This window comes from Mesoplodon bidens, assembly GCF_964165515.1.
Source record: "Mesoplodon bidens genome assembly, chromosome: 13".
In the NCBI taxonomy this organism is placed as follows: Eukaryota; Metazoa; Chordata; class Mammalia; order Artiodactyla; family Ziphiidae; genus Mesoplodon; species Mesoplodon bidens.
This window is the reverse complement of record NC_138169.1, coordinates 25409366-25418204: the sequence shown is the minus strand read 5'-3', so window position 1 is coordinate 25418204 and position 8839 is coordinate 25409366. Positions and strand designations below refer to the sequence as shown.

The following is an 8839-nucleotide window of genomic DNA, read 5'->3' as shown; positions in this document are numbered from 1 at the left end:
TCACATGTGAGGTTGGTTGAGTTCAGGACAGCAAATGTAGAAACAAACATGAGCAGAGAGCACAATTTCTGAATGACAATGAGGACATTTTATTGAGAGTTGATTGGGTGCAGGAGGAAGGGCTGGGGGGACCAGGATGGGTGGGTAGACCCTCTAGGGGTCCTGTGGCTCCAGTCCCCTGAGGGTGGGAGGACCAGGACCTAAGTGCACTCGGAAGGCGACACTGTCTTCTCCACGGTTCTCCCCTCGTGCGTGACCTGGCAGCTGACACTGTTGTAAGATTTCCACTCTCTGGCCGTCAGGGCCAGGTAGCTGCTGGCCGCGTACTTGCTGTTGCTCTGTTTCGAGGGCTGGGTGGTCTCCACGCCCCTGGTGATGGTGTTGCTGCCTGCCTTCCAGGCCACCTTCACGCTGCCCGGGTAGAAGTCATTGATGAGACACACCAGGGTGGCCTTGTTGGCGTTGAGCTCCTCAGTGGAGGGCGCGAACAGAGTGACTGAGGGCGCAGACGCGGGCTGACCTGCAAAGTCGGGGAGAGACGGGAGGTCACTGGGGCAGCGTCCATCACGGGAGCCCCTGACCTCAGGAGAAGCGGGCACAGGTGCCCAAAGTCCAGTGCATGGATCCCAGGCGGGCCCTTGCTCCCCTGAGGTCAGGCAGTCATGGCTGGGGTCGCTCGCCTTCTGTCGGGGGATCCTCAGTGCCCGACTCCTGGGAGTTCGGGGCTCCCTTGCAAGTCTCCATCTCTTCCTCAGGCTCCCACGTCCCATAAGCCACATCCCACCCTCTGCTCCCTGGTGCTGCCTGGCGTCCACCCTGAGGTCCCCTCTTTCCTCTGGGTGTCTGTCTGTCCTGGGCATCTGTCTGTCTGAGAACTTCCCCTGGTTTTCGTCCGGTGTCGTCATACAGGCCGTCTGTCTGTCCCCCGCTGAGGCTCTCTTCCCTTTCGGGCGGGGGCGGGGGTTGTTGCCCACAGTACCCCTGACACCAGCCTCGCAGCCCCCAACCCTCTAGGGCTGCCACAGAGACCCCTCTAGGGCTGCCAGGGTGGAGGGAGCGTCAGCCCCGGGGCTGGGTCCAGGGAGTCCCACAAATGAGAGTTTCCATGTGGGTGAATGTTGTGTTCTGAGCCTGGGGCTGTGTCTGTTCTGAGGGGTCCCCTGACCTGTGAAGTCCTGCTGGGGATCTGTCTGTCCTAGGACATCTGTCTGCCTGGCCGGGTCAGTTCCTGTCACCTGTCCCTATGAGGAGTCCCCACCCTGGGCGTCTGAGCTAGGGGTTCACGTCCAGTGTGTAACTGGATGCGGTGACCCTTAAGGCCCGAGTGTCCTGAGATCTGTGCGGCCTGGGGTGTCCTGCTGGTTAGGAGGAGGATGGGGACCTAGCACCCTGAGGCCACCTTCTCAACGGGATACTCGTCTACCCTTCCCCCGTGTACTGTTCCCTCCTCCTCTCTCCAAGTTCCCTGGCTTTGGGGTCCCTCACTAGCCCCCATTTGGGTCCCTGAGCAGAAAGATCCCAGGATGACAGCCACGCTCTGTCCAGCTCTTTCCAGTGTCCTTCCCACATCCCTGGACCCGGTGCCCCAGCCCGAGACACCCCCATTCCTTGGACCTCAGCCCCTCCATTCTCCTCAGACCCTGGGGCTGGGCACCCTGAGGAGGGAGCTGACGTCCCAACATCCAGAGAAGAAGGGCCTGGAGGGAAGGCTCGGGATGGGCAGAGCGAGGGGTGGCAGGAGGGTCACTGAGCCCGTCCCCACCATGCCCACCAGTTGCTGTGAAGAACGACAGGCTTGGGGGGGGATGGACAGCCTAGAAGGGTGAAGGTGACAGGCTCCAGAGAGTGAGACCCCAGCCCCAGACAGGAGGGAAAAGACCAGAAAATCTGCCCAAATTTCACTGTAGACCCCGAAGAGGAGGGGAAGGGGGAGACTCACCCAGCACGGTCAGCTTGGTCCCTCCGCCGAACACAGCACACAGTGACACAGCCTCGAACATAAACCCTCCTGACACCCCCTCCACCCTCTGCCCGGGCCCACCTGCAGCTGCACAGAGGCCCCAGGGCCACCCTCCTTGTCATGGGGGCTGGTCTGGCCTTGGGCAGGATGAGGGGGCACCCCACCCCACCAGCAACTTCACCCCTGGGAAGCAGAGCTGCATCCATCCCCAGTCATCGGAGGTGCGGGAGAGACATCTGGGTGTCACATCACATCCCAGGGAACTTCCTTTCTTGGAGGAGGCGGTGGCCACTGGAGAGCAGCTTGGGAGGGGTGTCATGGTGGGAGAATGAGTAGCCTGTTTACAGCCTGGAGGGGATGGAGATGTGCCCTCTGCAGATTGAGGTCCGGGACATTCTTGAGGCTCTACTCGTCCTAGAGGCACGTCCAACACGGCCATGTTTGTAGTAACTTGCATGTGTGTGTGTGTGCGTGCATCTAAAGGCGTAGCTATGAGATCCTACGTTAGCACTTAGGACAGTCATCTGTGATGATCTCAGATCCCATTTTGAGCTCCTAAGGAAGTGCATCAGTTCACAGACGAACCCACGGCACCTTCCCAGAACCCGATTCTGGACCTCGAGCTCAAGGGGCCCATCGTCCACCATGGACACTTGGACAGGAGGCACTTGTGGTGGAGTCAGTGGTGGGCTGACTTCTAAGGGGTCAGAGAGAGAAAGGCTGGCCTCAGCCCCAGGGCCTTGAAGGCAGCTGGGACCCTCCTGACACAAGTGGAAGGAGGGCTATCTAGAGGGAGTGTGGCATGAGTGACCAGGGTCAGGGAGAGTGTGACAGGAAAGCCTGGGGGAGGGGCACGGGGCCGTTTCCCCAGGGAGGTGCGAGCAAGAGGGGCCCTGAAGAGGGGGACACTCTAGGATGAGGTTTGGGGAATTACCAGGGTGGGTTTTGAGCAAAAGGACACATGGAATCGGTGGGTCATCATATATAGGACCGACAGACTCTTGAGGGGGAACACAATCCAGAATGTGATGCTGAGGATTCCAGGGAAGGGAGCTGAGGTATTGTCCTGGGGGCCCTGGCAACCAAACAGTGTGTGACCAGGACAATCAGACGTGGAGGTGGTCCACACGGGGGAGGAAGCATGGAAGCCGGTGGGGAGGGTGGACAGACTTCCATTTCTGCAGCTGCCCGATTCCCTGTTCTCGAATGTTCTCTGGGGGGGGGGGGTTCCCTGGGTGACAGTGAAACCATCCCTTGCAAAAGCCCCAGGACTCCATCCTCTAACTTGTTTCCCAAAAGGGTAAGAGGATTTTCTTCACATGTGAGGTTGGTTGAGTTCAGGACAGCAAATGTAGAAACAAACATGAGCAGAGAGCACAATTTCTGAATGACAATGAGGACATTTTATTGAGAGTTGATTGGGTGCAGGAGGAAGGGCTGGGGGGACCAGGATGGGTGGGTAGACCCTCCAGGGGTCCTGTGGCTCCAGTCCCCTGAGGGTGGGAGGACCAGGACCTAAGTGCACTCGGAAGGCGACACTGTCTTCTCCACGGTTCTCCCCTCGTGCGTGACCTGGCAGCTGACACTGTTGTAAGATTTCCACTCGCTGGCCGTCAGGGCCAGGTAGCTGCTGGCCGCGTACTTGCTGTTGCTCTGTTTCGAGGGCTGGGTGGTCTCCACGCCCCTGGTGATGGTGTTGCTGCCTGCCTTCCAGGCCACCTTCACGCTGCCCGGGTAGAAGTCATTGATGAGACACACCAGGGTGGCCTTGTTGGCGTTGAGCTCCTCAGTGGAGGGCGCGAACAGAGTGACTGAGGGCGCAGACGCGGGCTGACCTGCAAAGTCGGGGAGAGACGGGAGGTCACTGGGGCAGCGTCCATCACGGGAGCCCCTGACCTCAGGAGAAGCGGGCACAGGTGCCCAAAGTCCAGTGCATGGATCCCAGGCGGGCCCTTGCTCCCCTGAGGTCAGGCAGTCATGGCTGGGGTCGCTCGCCTTCTGTCGGGGGATCCTCAGTGCCCGACTCCTGGGAGTTCGGGGCTCCCTTGCAAGTCTCCATCTCTTCCTCAGGCTCCCACGTCCCATAAGCCACATCCCACCCTCTGCTCCCTGGTGCTGCCTGGCGTCCACCCTGAGGTCCCCTCTTTCCTCTGGGTGTCTGTCTGTCCTGGGCATCTGTCTGTCTGAGAACTTCCCCTGGTTTTCGTCCGGTGTCGTCATACAGGCCGTCTGTCTGTCCCCCGCTGAGGCTCTCTTCCCTTTCGGGCGGGGGCGGGGGTTGTTGCCCACAGTACCCCTGACACCAGCCTCGCAGCCCCCAACCCTCTAGGGCTGCCACAGAGACCCCTCTAGGGCTGCCAGGGTGGAGGGAGCGTCAGCCCCGGGGCTGGGTCCAGGGAGTCCCACAAATGAGAGTTTCCATGTGGGTGAATGTTGTGTTCTGAGCCTGGGGCTGTGTCTGTTCTGAGGGGTCCCCTGACCTGTGAAGTCCTGCTGGGGATCTGTCTGTCCTAGGACATCTGTCTGCCTGGCCGGGTCAGTTCCTGTCACCTGTCCCTATGAGGAGTCCCCACCCTGGGCGTCTGAGCTAGGGGTTCACGTCCAGTGTGTAACTGGATGCGGTGACCCTTAAGGCCCGAGTGTCCTGAGATCTGTGCGGCCTGGGGTGTCCTGCTGGTTAGGAGGAGGATGGGGACCTAGCACCCTGAGGCCACCTTCTCAACGGGATACTCGTCTACCCTTCCCCCGTGTACTGTTCCCTCCTCCTCTCTCCAAGTTCCCTGGCTTTGGGGTCCCTCACTAGCCCCCATTTGGGTCCCTGAGCAGAAAGATCCCAGGATGACAGCCACGCTCTGTCCAGCTCTTTCCAGTGTCCTTCCCACATCCCTGGACCCGGTGCCCCAGCCCGAGACACCCCCATTCCTTGGACCTCAGCCCCTCCATTCTCCTCAGACCCTGGGGCTGGGCACCCTGAGGAGGGAGCTGACGTCCCAACATCCAGAGAAGAAGGGCCTGGAGGGAAGGCTCGGGATGGGCAGAGCGAGGGGTGGCAGGAGGGTCACTGAGCCCGTCCCCACCATGCCCACCAGTTGCTGTGAAGAACGACAGGCTTGGGGGGGGATGGACAGCCTAGAAGGGTGAAGGTGACAGGCTCCAGAGAGTGAGACCCCAGCCCCAGACAGGAGGGAAAAGACCAGAAAATCTGCCCAAATTTCACTGTAGACCCCGAAGAGGAGGGGAAGGGGGAGACTCACCCAGCACGGTCAGCTTGGTCCCTCCGCCGAACACAGCACACAGTGACACAGCCTCGAACATAAACCCTCCTGACACCCCCTCCACCCTCTGCCCGGGCCCACCTGCAGCTGCACAGAGGCCCCAGGGCCACCCTCCTTGTCATGGGGGCTGGTCTGGCCTTGGGCAGGATGAGGGGGCACCCCACCCCACCAGCAACTTCACCCCTGGGAAGCAGAGCTGCATCCATCCCCAGTCATCGGAGGTGCGGGAGAGACATCTGGGTGTCACATCACATCCCAGGGAACTTCCTTTCTTGGAGGAGGCGGTGGCCACTGGAGAGCAGCTTGGGAGGGGTGTCATGGTGGGAGAATGAGTAGCCTGTTTACAGCCTGGAGGGGATGGAGATGTGCCCTCTGCAGATTGAGGTCCGGGACATTCTTGAGGCTCTACTCGTCCTAGAGGCACGTCCAACACGGCCATGTTTGTAGTAACTTGCATGTGTGTGTGTGTGCGTGCATCTAAAGGCGTAGCTATGAGATCCTACGTTAGCACTTAGGACAGTCATCTGTGATGATCTCAGATCCCATTTTGAGCTCCTAAGGAAGTGCATCAGTTCACAGACGAACCCACGGCACCTTCCCAGAACCCGATTCTGGACCTCGAGCTCAAGGGGCCCATCGTCCACCATGGACACTTGGACAGGAGGCACTTGTGGTGGAGTCAGTGGTGGGCTGACTTCTAAGGGGTCAGAGAGAGAAAGGCTGGCCTCAGCCCCAGGGCCTTGAAGGCAGCTGGGACCCTCCTGACACAAGTGGAAGGAGGGCTATCTAGAGGGAGTGTGGCATGAGTGACCAGGGTCAGGGAGAGTGTGACAGGAAAGCCTGGGGGAGGGGCACGGGGCCGTTTCCCCAGGGAGGTGCGAGCAAGAGGGGCCCTGAAGAGGGGGACACTCTAGGATGAGGTTTGGGGAATTACCAGGGTGGGTTTTGAGCAAAAGGACACATGGAATCGGTGGGTCATCATATATAGGACCGACAGACTCTTGAGGGGGAACACAATCCAGAATGTGATGCTGAGGATTCCAGGGAAGGGAGCTGAGGTATTGTCCTGGGGGCCCTGGCAACCAAACAGTGTGTGACCAGGACAATCAGACGTGGAGGTGGTCCACACGGGGGAGGAAGCATGGAAGCCGGTGGGGAGGGTGGACAGACTTCCATTTCTGCAGCTGCCCGATTCCCTGTTCTCGAATGTTCTCTGGGGGGGGGGGTTCCCTGGGTGACAGTGAAACCATCCCTTGCAAAAGCCCCAGGACTCCATCCTCTAACTTGTTTCCCAAAAGGGTAAGAGGATTTTCTTCACATGTGAGGTTGGTTGAGTTCAGGACAGCAAATGTAGAAACAAACATGAGCAGAGAGCACAATTTCTGAATGACAATGAGGACATTTTATTGAGAGTTGATTGGGTGCAGGAGGAAGGGCTGGGGGGACCAGGATGGGTGGGTAGACCCTCCAGGGGTCCTGTGGCTCCAGTCCCCTGAGGGTGGGAGGACCAGGACCTAAGTGCACTCGGAAGGCGACACTGTCTTCTCCACGGTTCTCCCCTCGTGCGTGACCTGGCAGCTGACACTGTTGTAAGATTTCCACTCGCTGGCCGTCAGGGCCAGGTAGCTGCTGGCCGCGTACTTGCTGTTGCTCTGTTTCGAGGGCTGGGTGGTCTCCACGCCCCTGGTGATGGTGTTGCTGCCTGCCTTCCAGGCCACCTTCACGCTGCCCGGGTAGAAGTCATTGATGAGACACACCAGGGTGGCCTTGTTGGCGTTGAGCTCCTCAGTGGAGGGCGCGAACAGAGTGACTGAGGGCGCAGACGCGGGCTGACCTGCAAAGTCGGGGAGAGACGGGAAGTCACTGGGGCAGCGTCCATCACGGGAGCCCCTGACCTCAGGAGAAGCGGGCACAGGTGCCCAAAGTCCAGTGCATGGATCCCAGGCGGGCCCTTGCTCCCCTGAGGTCAGGCAGTCATGGCTGGGGTCGCTCGCCTTCTGTCGGGGGATCCTCAGTGCCCGACTCCTGGGAGTTCGGGGCTCCCTTGCAAGTCTCCATCTCTTCCTCAGGCTCCCACGTCCCATAAGCCACATCCCACCCTCTGCTCCCTGGTGCTGCCTGGCGTCCACCCTGAGGTCCCCTCTTTCCTCTGGGTGTCTGTCTGTCCTGGGCATCTGTCTGTCTGAGAACTTCCCCTGGTTTTCGTCCGGTGTCGTCATACAGGCCGTCTGTCTGTCCCCCGCTGAGGCTCTCTTCCCTTTCGGGCGGGGGCGGGGGTTGTTGCCCACAGTACCCCTGACACCAGCCTCGCAGCCCCCAACCCTCTAGGGCTGCCACAGAGACCCCTCTAGGGCTGCCAGGGTGGAGGGAGCGTCAGCCCCGGGGCTGGGTCCAGGGAGTCCCACAAATGAGAGTTTCCATGTGGGTGAATGTTGTGTTCTGAGCCTGGGGCTGTGTCTGTTCTGAGGGGTCCCCTGACCTGTGAAGTCCTGCTGGGGATCTGTCTGTCCTAGGACATCTGTCTGCCTGGCCGGGTCAGTTCCTGTCACCTGTCCCTATGAGGAGTCCCCACCCTGGGCGTCTGAGCTAGGGGTTCACGTCCAGTGTGTAACTGGATGCGGTGACCCTTAAGGCCCGAGTGTCCTGAGATCTGTGCGGCCTGGGGTGTCCTGCTGGTTAGGAGGAGGATGGGGACCTAGCACCCTGAGGCCACCTTCTCAACGGGATACTCGTCTACCCTTCCCCCGTGTACTGTTCCCTCCTCCTCTCTCCAAGTTCCCTGGCTTTGGGGTCCCTCACTAGCCCCCATTTGGGTCCCTGAGCAGAAAGATCCCAGGATGACAGCCACGCTCTGTCCAGCTCTTTCCAGTGTCCTTCCCACATCCCTGGACCCGGTGCCCCAGCCCGAGACACCCCCATTCCTTGGACCTCAGCCCCTCCATTCTCCTCAGACCCTGGGGCTGGGCACCCTGAGGAGGGAGCTGACGTCCCAACATCCAGAGAAGAAGGGCCTGGAGGGAAGGCTCGGGATGGGCAGAGCGAGGGGTGGCAGGAGGGTCACTGAGCCCGTCCCCACCATGCCCACCAGTTGCTGTGAAGAACGACAGGCTTGGGGGGGGATGGACAGCCTAGAAGGGTGAAGGTGACAGGCTCCAGAGAGTGAGACCCCAGCCCCAGACAGGAGGGAAAAGACCAGAAAATCTGCCCAAATTTCACTGTAGACCCCGAAGAGGAGGGGAAGGGGGAGACTCACCCAGCACGGTCAGCTTGGTCCCTCCGCCGAACACAGCACACAGTGACACAGCCTCGAACATAAACCCTCCTGACACCCCCTCCACCCTCTGCCCGGGCCCACCTGCAGCTGCACAGAGGCCCCAGGGCCACCCTCCTTGTCATGGGGGCTGGTCTGGCCTTGGGCAGGATGAGGGGGCACCCCACCCCACCAGCAACTTCACCCCTGGGAAGCAGAGCTGCATCCATCCCCAGTCATCGGAGGTGCGGGAGAGACATCTGGGTGTCACATCACATCCCAGGGAACTTCCTTTCTTGGAGGAGGCGGTGGCCACTGGAGAGCAGCTTGGGAGGGGTGTCATGGTGGGAGAAT

General features: G+C 60.3%; 3 gene segments (V, D, J or C); all 3 read right to left on the bottom strand.

The window, feature by feature from the left end:
* Positions 1–200: 200 nt before the first annotated feature.
* Positions 201–2000, bottom strand: LOC308626711 (immunoglobulin lambda constant 6-like). The segment is given in 2 exons: positions 1940–2000; positions 201–520 (listed from the first exon to the last, which is right to left on the bottom strand).
* Positions 2001–3340: 1340 nt separating this feature from the next.
* On the bottom strand, positions 3341–5275 carry LOC308626710 (immunoglobulin lambda constant 6-like). The segment is given in 2 exons: positions 5215–5275; positions 3341–3795 (listed from the first exon to the last, which is right to left on the bottom strand).
* Positions 5276–6614: 1339 nt separating this feature from the next.
* Positions 6615–8549, bottom strand: LOC308626709 (immunoglobulin lambda constant 6-like). The segment is given in 2 exons: positions 8489–8549; positions 6615–7069 (listed from the first exon to the last, which is right to left on the bottom strand).
* Positions 8550–8839: the final 290 nt, after the last annotated feature.